This window comes from Ostrinia nubilalis, chromosome 29, assembly GCF_963855985.1.
Source record: "Ostrinia nubilalis chromosome 29, ilOstNubi1.1, whole genome shotgun sequence".
Lineage (NCBI taxonomy): Eukaryota > Metazoa > Arthropoda > Insecta > Lepidoptera > Crambidae > Ostrinia > Ostrinia nubilalis.
In genome coordinates, this window is record NC_087116.1 from 2,357,214 (window position 1) to 2,367,723 (window position 10,510).

Consider the following 10,510-nt stretch of genomic DNA (forward strand, 5'->3'; position numbering starts at 1 on the left):
TTTACCTAGTAGGTATACCCTACATATTTATGCTAGACGTGTTGCAAAGACAATAATAATTATTATTAGCATAGCATGCCATAGGTACTACTCGTACCTATGTACACGTGTGGAATGGCTCACATACTACCCGTTCGCGCTAAGTTTGCCGCCCTTCTGACCGACCGCACCAACAAACCACACTACCAGTAGTGTCGTGGGGAATATTTTTTCCCTTCTACACTACCAAGCCAGTAGTGTCCTGGGTAATGGGTTATTTATAAGGACCATTCATCTTCATTCCCATCGACACTACTCCATAACTAAACGCGCGTCCCCTCCCCCAACCGCGATTCAAGGCAATCGGTTAGTGATTAAACGCAATTAATGTGTCTTATTTTATGCAAATACACAATTCTTATCAATATTAATAAATAAAAAACATTCTAAATATAGTTTGTTATAGTTATAGACGTTTCCCTTCGAGTGACGTCATATCGCCAGCGGCAAACTTAAAGCGAATGGATAGTAATTAAGCTGTAAATACCTATACCCTTGAGCCATGTGCGTGTGGACTGAGTTACTTAGGGCTGTTATGGATATTATGTAGTTTCGGTTATGGATACGGTTACGGATATAGGAATAATATTATACCGGTTTCGGTTACGGATATTTTTTTCGGTTCATTCATGGCCGCACACTTTACATCGAATAAATAATATAAATTTATACTAGATGGCATTATAAAGGTAAATCAGACTGTTTTGCCTTTACATATAATGCTATACAAAAACAATTAAAACTGCCTACATCCGAAACTTTTAAATCGGTTACGGTTTCGGATAACCGAAAGTTTCGGTTACGGATATCCCTGGACAGAGTGATCTTTTCAAAAAACTCATCCAACACAACCAAATTTTGAGAGGATTTAGGATATAACTGTGAAAACTTCATAGTAAGGTATTCAATTTGTGAAACCTAAACATCGAAAGCTATAACTAATTTAATAAATCTACTGTCTGGGCAGCGCAGTTCTTTCACAATTATTCAAGTTTTATTTATTCATTCATTCATTTAATTTAAAGCAAGAAGTTATGAAGAAACAAATTTTATGGCTTAACTGCTCTAACTTGCTCAAAACTAAACAAATGTACATTATAGAGCTGCTTCAATAAAACAAGGAGGTATGAATTTTTTAATATTTTTATTTTTTTTTGGCAGCCTTTACTAGGCAGATTCAGTGGAGAACCTTCTGTTCTCTATTAAACAAAATCTTTTAATTAATATTATACACACTGATTGCTTCCCTTCTTGCCAGTCTGGTGAATGCATGCGCATTAAGTAAATCAAATAAATTGTTAAAATGCTCCAGAAAAGTGGCTGTTGCAACAGATCCTGCAGGCAGCTCATCTTAAACAATATTACAAGTTTTAGTTAAGTAATCAGATATTTTGACAGCATTTCTTAAAATAAAGAAAAGGGAGAAGAAACTAAGAAGATAATAATTTGATAGATAATTTATCCAAACAATATATTGGGCACTAGCGGCCGCCCGCGACTTTGTATGCGTGGATCCTGTTTTACCCCTATAGCCTATAATGTTATTCTGTGTTATAAAAAATAATACTGTATGGTTTCATTAAAATCCGTTCAGTAGTTTTTGCGTGAAAGAGTAACAAACTCAAACATCCATACGGACATCCAGACATCCAAACTTTCGCATTTATAATATTAGTAGGATGTTATTATGACGTTTATACAATAATACTATAAAGTTTCAACAAAATCCCTTCAGTAGTTTTTGCGTGAAAGAGTAACATTCATAGTACTCTTTTAATTTAATTTTAATTTGTACACCGCAAAGGTAAGACATGTTGATACCATTTTAAATGCTGACTTAACACCTTATGTAGGTACCTACACATGTTTGAACAAATAAATGTATCTTTATCTTTATACTCGCATAAACATACATTCACACACACTTTCGCATTTAAATAATATTATGTAAGATATTAAACCTTGGATTCCAGAGAAATTATTGTATTTCCCCGCAAAGAGGTTTCCTGTTTCAATGTTTCAATATATGACAAAGCTCCTGAAATTGGCCTTTGTTAAGCCTGTAACGTTGCCTGAACAGAAGCTCTGGCATGTCTTCAAAATTTTCTTCATATATTCTGGCTAATTCTCGCATTTTCCGCCTTCTCCGCAATTCTTCCCTGTGGGCAGCCCACAAGAAATGTAAAGTAGGGGAGAGGGGGGCAGCTTTGGACAGGGGCAGCTTAGAACAAATGAATTTAAAAATCACTGGTTTAGGCTACAATGGTATAAATCATAATTTATATTGCCAGCACTGATGCGCATAGCTGTCACATCTCATTTTTAATATTTAACTGTAGGTTAACCGGTAAAAGTGCTTTTTTATTTTTGACTGCCAGTTTCGCACTTTTTTATTTTGGTTCTAAGGTTTTTGTGGACGTAGTGTTATAAAATAGTGAGTGGTTTGTTTACTATATGGAAGTTTAAATAGTTTCAATGAAGATTTGATAAGAAATTGCAACATAAAAGTATGTTCCGTTATGAAATTTATGTTTTTTTCTGGAAATATACCCATGGGGCAGCTTTGAACGAAATGGTTGGGGCACCTTTGAACTTTATCAATTTTCTTTTTTCAGTGGTATTATGAAACTTTAAGTTTTCTAATACTTCGTAGAAGGTTCTTACATAAAAAATAAGCAGATTGCTTTACTGTAACAGATAAAATTTCAAGCTGGGTGAAGTCCGGGCAAAAGCTAGTTTTAGTAGTTGATTGATATTTTTAAAATTATGCAGTTTTGTCTTTGATGTATCATTAAACAGAAAGTTTATTAGTATTTAGTTAATTGATATATCTTATATTTACTTTTTATTTAATAATATCCCTAAGTTTTGTGTTACTTTGTACAGAGTGATTTAAAATAAAATAAACATGTTAAATTGATCCCAAATGACACTGATCATTTAGAATTTTGTTTATTAATTATTTAAAAAATACACATTCATAAATATTCAGTTTTATTTCGTTGAAAAAAATACTAATTCAAAACTGCCCCAGGCGTGTTCAAGGCTGCCCCGACTACGGGGCAGTTTTGAACATTTACAGGTCTGTGCAAAAATCTAAATATCTTAAAAAGCGTTCATGAATAATTAAGAAGAACATCATTATTTTGTTGTGTGATAACCATGACCTCTATCTAGGAAGAAAAAATTAATGAAATCAGTCAAATTTAGAAGATATTTAATAAACTATGAAAATTGTTCAAAGCTGCCCCCCTCTCCCCTATTCATTTCGTTAGATTTTGTATCAAATAGTAGGATAGGGCTATTTGAAAAATAGCATCTGACAGTTTTGGTGGTAAAAAAAATATGATAGAAATAAAACCTTGACATTGGCAGCGGGGCGCCACCGTCAATACCGGATCGCTGGTTCCGATTTTTTGCCATGTTGGAAACTATATAGTTGAACGACGGTAGCGCCCCCTTGTCAATGAGTTTGGTGGGACAGTTCAGTTTAGGCATAGAGTTTAGGTCATCTTTAAGATGTTTTTATATGTCATTGGATTGGAGGGAGGAATGATTGATGAAAGTTTACATTAGAGCTATAAAATAATAATTTAGTTATGTAAAGACAGCCTAATATAAGTCCCTCTGTTAAAATTACATAATATATTTACTTTAATGAAGACATTTATAATTATACTAATATTATAAAGCTGAAGAGTTTGTTTGTTTGTTTGGTTGAACGCGCTAATCTCAGGAACTACTGGACCGATTTGAAAAAATATTTTTGTGTTGGATAGCCCGTTAGTTCCTGAAGGCTTTAGGCTATTTATCATCACGCTAAGACCAATAGGAGCGGAGCACCAATCAAGAATATTTCAAATCAATGAATTTTTACCTTTTGAGAGCTGAACCTGCGTAAACGGTTAAAGTTTCGCAAAAATCATGTATGACAGGATTGTTCCCCTTTAAAAGCTCTTTAAAAAAGTCCGCGGTAGCATTAGTCTATCTTTTAAGGTTGGCTCATAGTAACCATTTTTATGCAAAAAAAATCTGTTTTAAAATAATGCATTATTTGCGAAGGTGTTTTTATAAACATGATATTAATCCTTATCCAAATAAATAAATTATTCACCACAAGTATTTAATTTTAAACATTCTTGCCCTTTACACCATTCGATTTCAATAAATATCTTAGGAGATATCCCAGTTTTAAAATCACATCGCAGCAAAATAATGATCAAGTAGGTACTACGCGCGCTACTGATGGATCAATGCACAGCCTAAACCGCTGATCGTAAATACCTGAAACTTGGACGGTGTGTTCTTTGTATGACGTAAGCATCTGATAAGAAAGGATTTTCCAAAATTCTACCCCTAAGGAGGTAAAAAGGAGGGGCAAAGTTTGTATGAAATAACGACATTCCTTCGTCCAATCTACTTAAAATTTTGCATAAGCATTCTATAACAGAATTAATGGAAGACGTGTTTCGTATTTTAGTGAAATGCACCCCCTAACTATGTTAAAAAGGGGTAGAAAGTTATTTTAGTGGTGATTTGCTTCAAAGTTGATATTAATTACTCATTAGTGCATTTTTTTACAATCATGACGTCATGTTAACGACTACCATACTCTAGGGGCCTCCACTTAACCTCGGAGTGGGTGCCCGCTGCGTGCGCTCGCCCAACAATGCATAGTAATGCATGAAAGTCATGCCGCGGGCACCTGCTTGCGCTGTATATGTTACGGTCAAAGTGATAAATGTGAAAATTATGAATAATCGCCGGTTATTATGAATAATTACCGCATGATTTGGTAAATGTGATTAATATGAGGTCATTTATGTGTGTATAAAACTAAACCGCCGCACCTTAACCTATTTTTCACTTTAAATCAAAACATTATGTTATAGGCATCATGGAAAAGTAATATTATGCAAGAAACATTCCAAACTCATTATGCCAAATTATATTAATATATGATATCAAAACGTTTAAAAGTTTGGCTGTACACGAGTACGTACACAAGATGTTGTTCTCTTTTATGAAATTTGTTAGTACTAAGGTTGAATTATTAAATAATCACTGTTAAATGTGATTAATTTATCACTTTTACCGCGACTGTCGGTAATTATTCATAATAACCGGTTATTATTAATAATTTTCAATTTATCACATTAACCGTAACATATACATAAACTCATTTTCGCGCGAGAGTTTTGGCGGAGGCCCTTGAGGTAGTGGGAGTAGTCTTGAGGAAAAGCTCCTTCTCCCACGGCCAGTGGCATGCTGGAAGCTTGGTGATTCTAGCACCCGTAGGAAAATATAAAAAAAAAGTTTACCAATAATACTGCGGTAGGTGTAGTTTTCGATTTCGTTGTAAAAAAATAATACCACCGAGTAACTTTCACCGGATCAAAGGCCGAGCTGCATATTCATAAAATATAAGAAAAAAATATTTTCATGTTTATTTAACCTGATTTTTATATTTTAAAAGTATTTAAACATTTAGATAATAACGTTAAAACATTTAAAAATAATCGTATGAGAACGTTTTCGACTTCTCCACGGACGAAGTGGCGGGCAAAAGCTATTTGTAAAATAATTAGACTAAATTATTAAAAGTGCCTACCCAAAGTCATTATTCCACGCGGACGAAGTCGCGGGCACAGCTAGTTTAATAAATAACACTGTGATTAAATCTGGATTTATCTGTAATTTACTATAAAGTGAATTTTAAAAACAAACTAATACAAAAACCATAAAGAAAATCGTATCATTTTCGGTCTTATTTAAAACATTACACTAATTGTCAAAAATGACAAATAAAAAAAACTATACGAATTCGAGCTAATTATTTTCATTGTAAATGGTTAAATCTTTAAATGGTTTTCAGATTATGCACCAAATCAAATGAACACAGTAAATAATGACAATAATTTAATCTAGGTGGAGAGATGTGGGTGTGCGAGGGAAGGGGTCAATCTTAATGTTAGATTTTATCAAATACTCAATACTCAATACGTTTATTGCTTCCATAATAGTAATATAGGTGTTACAATGTGATAATACAGTTAAAAACTGTTGTAAAGCCTTTGAAAATGACGAAAAGAGATATTAGCCCAGACCAACATTTATCGTGCCTTTCTAAGCATGGGTTATAATACTTATACTAACTTTCCGCCCGCGGCTTCGCCCGCGTGGAATTTTGTCTGTCACCGAAATACATTACCGTGCGCGTCCCTGTTTCAAAAACCGGGATAAAAACTATCTATGTCCTTTCCCGGGAGTTAAACTATCTCTATGCCAAATTTCATCAAAATCGGTTGAAAGCAAGACAGACAGATTCCTTTTGCATTTATAATATTGGTATGGGTAGTATAAATTTATAGCAGTAAAACTAAGACACAAATCATTTTAGGCACTCTTACACAATTACGACAGCTTCTAGCTGCAACTGATTTCTACATACACACATACACGGTACTGCTCGAGCAGTTGTGACTACTTCGGCACGGTGAAATTTCAGTTGCCAGGTATATTTTATACTGACTGCTCGAGCAAATATTACAAAGTAGCAGTGGTTCCTCTTCCTCAAAATCAATGTTGCTACTGATTTGAATGAAAATGAAATTGTGACCTGTTGAGCAGTTTCACTACCAACTACTCCAGCAGTTACCTATCAATGGTAGATTCAAGCTGTTGACTGGCTGCAAAAGCGGTCCGTGCCTTTATGTTGACCACTGGCTAATTGCTCGAACTGTCCGTGTATGGCGGGCCCAAACAGACTAATTTTTGCGCATGATAATTTATTATATGAAAGTTCTGTAGCTCTACCATAAGTTTAACCTTACCAAGTGCGTACAAAATGTATGGCAGATTGCACAGCGCCCCTAGCGGTGAACGGCAGAAGTTTGTGTAAGTTACAGTTAGTAGCAGCTAGTGGTAAAGTTTTTTTGCAGTTTTACAAAACACTCCATCCACTATGTCATCCACTCCATCCAGTAGGTACCTATCCATATTTCTGCTTACAAATCCAGACATAAGTGTAATAAGTTATATTATGGTAAATTTATGTTCAAATTTAAGCAAAAAGCATTCTGTGTTTATAAAATATGTTTATTTGCACCTAGTTTATCAATCACCATGTTATTTCCATGCTTTCTATCCAGTCGACTGCTCTAACGACAAGGGTGGGCAGTCGTTGAGATGACAGCGCGAAAATCGTCGGCATCCACTAATTATGACCCTTATGTACCACTATATTGACAAAGTTCTCCGTCTTCGTACGCGATATTGGAAATTTGGCATCTACCATCGGCTGATCTGACATTAGGCGTAGTCTGGCTTTGATATTCAATTTTCAACTGTATTACCTTGACAATCAGTTCAAAATTGATTACTAGAAAATTATTTGACAGACGATTTCTACTCTCGACAAATGCATTTGAATTAGCCCATAGGGTAATTCAAGTGCAATCTGTCATTTCAATCTATTCTATTTGTCATTTAGCTTGTTTAATCTGTGCTCAATAAAGTGCACAATATTTAGGCAGGATATGGTTGCACGCGGATTTTTAGAGAGTTAAATCTTTTGGCCAATAGAAAACGTCATAATAGTTATTATATGAACTGGGATTGGTCAATGACTTTTGAAATTAAAATCCGATGGCCTGAAAAAATCGGTTTTCCAACAAACGTCAGTTACGCGCAAGGAGGTTTAGCTATTTATCCATCGAAGTTAATAAGGGAGAAGACATAAGACTAATTTTATTATTTGCCTGCCGCGACCCGGTTTTTACGAACAATGACGATGACGAACGATGAACCAGTAACGAGGAGCACACTTAGCAATGCTTCCAGGTTGCGCCTCGGTATCAATTAAGTAACATTTTTCGTTAAGTTTACTTTATGGCCAACTAAAGGACTTTTGCCGTCTCCATGGACAAACTCGAAGTATGATAACTACAGTCATTGTCAAAATTTTGCACTGCCATTGCCGCTGGATACCATATATCGCTACTATATTCATAGATAATAGACTTTCAGTTAATCGTCAAAATTGACATTGTTTTTTAAATAACAACAAATGGTATGAATTTTTAAATGTGATATTTTTATAAAGGTAAGTCCCCAAAACAACATTTGATAGCCTATTTTCTTTCGTTGGCATCTAAGTTCCTGTTTTCTACATATATGTTACTACTACCTATTTGATAAGTAACTAAAAACTTTGTCATTTTTTCCGTGTGAACAAAAGCCCTACAATAAATCACCTATTTTTACCTAGTAGGTATACCCTACATATTTATGCTAGACGTGTTGCAAAGACAATAATAATTATTATTAGCATAGCATGCCATAGGTACTACTCGTACCTATGTACACGTGTGGAATGGCTCACATACTACCCGTTCGCGCTAAGTTTGCCGCCCTTCTGACCGACCGCACCAACAAACCACACTACCAGTAGTGTCGTGGGGAATATTTTTTCCCTTCTACACTACCAAGCCAGTAGTGTCCTGGGTAATGGGTTATTTATAAGGACCATTCATCTTCATTCCCATCGACACTACTCCATAACTAAACGCGCGTCCCCTCCCCCAACCGCGATTCAAGGCAATCGGTTAGTGATTAAACGCAATTAATGTGTCTTATTTTATGCAAATACACAATTCTTATCAATATTAATAAATAAAAAACATTCTAAATATAGTTTGTTATAGTTATAGACGTTTCCCTTCGAGTGACGTCATATCGCCAGCGGCAAACTTAAAGCGAATGGATAGTAATTAAGCTGTAAATACCTATACCCTTGAGCCATGTGCGTGTGGACTGAGTTACTTAGGGCTGTTATGGATATTATGTAGTTTCGGTTATGGATACGGTTACGGATATAGGAATAATATTATACCGGTTTCGGTTACGGATATTTTTTTCGGTTCATTCATGGCCGCACACTTTACATCGAATAAATAATATAAATTTATACTAGATGGCATTATAAAGGTAAATCAGACTGTTTTGCCTTTACATATAATGCTATACAAAAACAATTAAAACTGCCTACATCCGAAACTTTTAAATCGGTTACGGTTTCGGATAACCGAAAGTTTCGGTTACGGATATCCCTGGACAGAGTGATCTTTTCAAAAAACTCATCCAACACAACCAAATTTTGAGAGGATTTAGGATATAACTGTGAAAACTTCATAGTAAGGTATTCAATTTGTGAAACCTAAACATCGAAAGCTATAACTAATTTAATAAATCTACTGTCTGGGCAGCGCAGTTCTTTCACAATTATTCAAGTTTTATTTATTCATTCATTCATTTAATTTAAAGCAAGAAGTTATGAAGAAACAAATTTTATGGCTTAACTGCTCTAACTTGCTCAAAACTAAACAAATGTACATTATAGAGCTGCTTCAATAAAACAAGGAGGTATGAATTTTTTAATATTTTTATTTTTTTTTGGCAGCCTTTACTAGGCAGATTCAGTGGAGAACCTTCTGTTCTCTATTAAACAAAATCTTTTAATTAATATTATACACACTGATTGCTTCCCTTCTTGCCAGTCTGGTGAATGCATGCGCATTAAGTAAATCAAATAAATTGTTAAAATGCTCCAGAAAAGTGGCTGTTGCAACAGATCCTGCAGGCAGCTCATCTTAAACAATATTACAAGTTTTAGTTAAGTAATCAGATATTTTGACAGCATTTCTTAAAATAAAGAAAAGGGAGAAGAAACTAAGAAGATAATAATTTGATAGATAATTTATCCAAACAATATATTGGGCACTAGCGGCCGCCCGCGACTTTGTATGCGTGGATCCTGTTTTACCCCTATAGCCTATAATGTTATTCTGTGTTATAAAAAATAATACTGTATGGTTTCATTAAAATCCGTTCAGTAGTTTTTGCGTGAAAGAGTAACAAACTCAAACATCCATACGGACATCCAGACATCCAAACTTTCGCATTTATAATATTAGTAGGATGTTATTATGACGTTTATACAATAATACTATAAAGTTTCAACAAAATCCCTTCAGTAGTTTTTGCGTGAAAGAGTAACATTCATAGTACTCTTTTAATTTAATTTTAATTTGTACACCGCAAAGGTAAGACATGTTGATACCATTTTAAATGCTGACTTAACACCTTATGTAGGTACCTACACATGTTTGAACAAATAAATGTATCTTTATCTTTATACTCGCATAAACATACATTCACACACACTTTCGCATTTAAATAATATTATGTAAGATATTAAACCTTGGATTCCAGAGAAATTATTGTATTTCCCCGCAAAGAGGTTTCCTGTTTCAATGTTTCAATATATGACAAAGCTCCTGAAATTGGCCTTTGTTAAGCCTGTAACGTTGCCTGAACAGAAGCTCTGGCATGTCTTCAAAATTTTCTTCATATATTCTGGCTAATTCTCGCATTTTCCGCCTTCTCCGCAATTCTTCCCTGTGGGCAGCCC

At 34.6% G+C, this 10,510-nt stretch overlaps 2 long non-coding RNA genes across 2 annotated transcripts; both read right to left on the bottom strand.

Annotated features, from left to right (window-relative positions):
* Nucleotides 1-1,164: 1,164 nt before the first annotated feature.
* Nucleotides 1,165-2,211, bottom strand: LOC135085721 (uncharacterized). Its single transcript, XR_010260205.1, has 2 exons — nt 2,001-2,211; nt 1,165-1,389 (listed from the first exon to the last, which is right to left on the bottom strand). It is a non-coding gene; the product is annotated as an uncharacterized LOC135085721 (long non-coding RNA).
* Nucleotides 2,212-9,463: 7,252 nt separating this feature from the next.
* Nucleotides 9,464-10,510, bottom strand: LOC135085720 (uncharacterized). Its single transcript, XR_010260204.1, has 2 exons — nt 10,300-10,510; nt 9,464-9,688 (listed from the first exon to the last, which is right to left on the bottom strand). It is a non-coding gene; the product is annotated as an uncharacterized LOC135085720 (long non-coding RNA).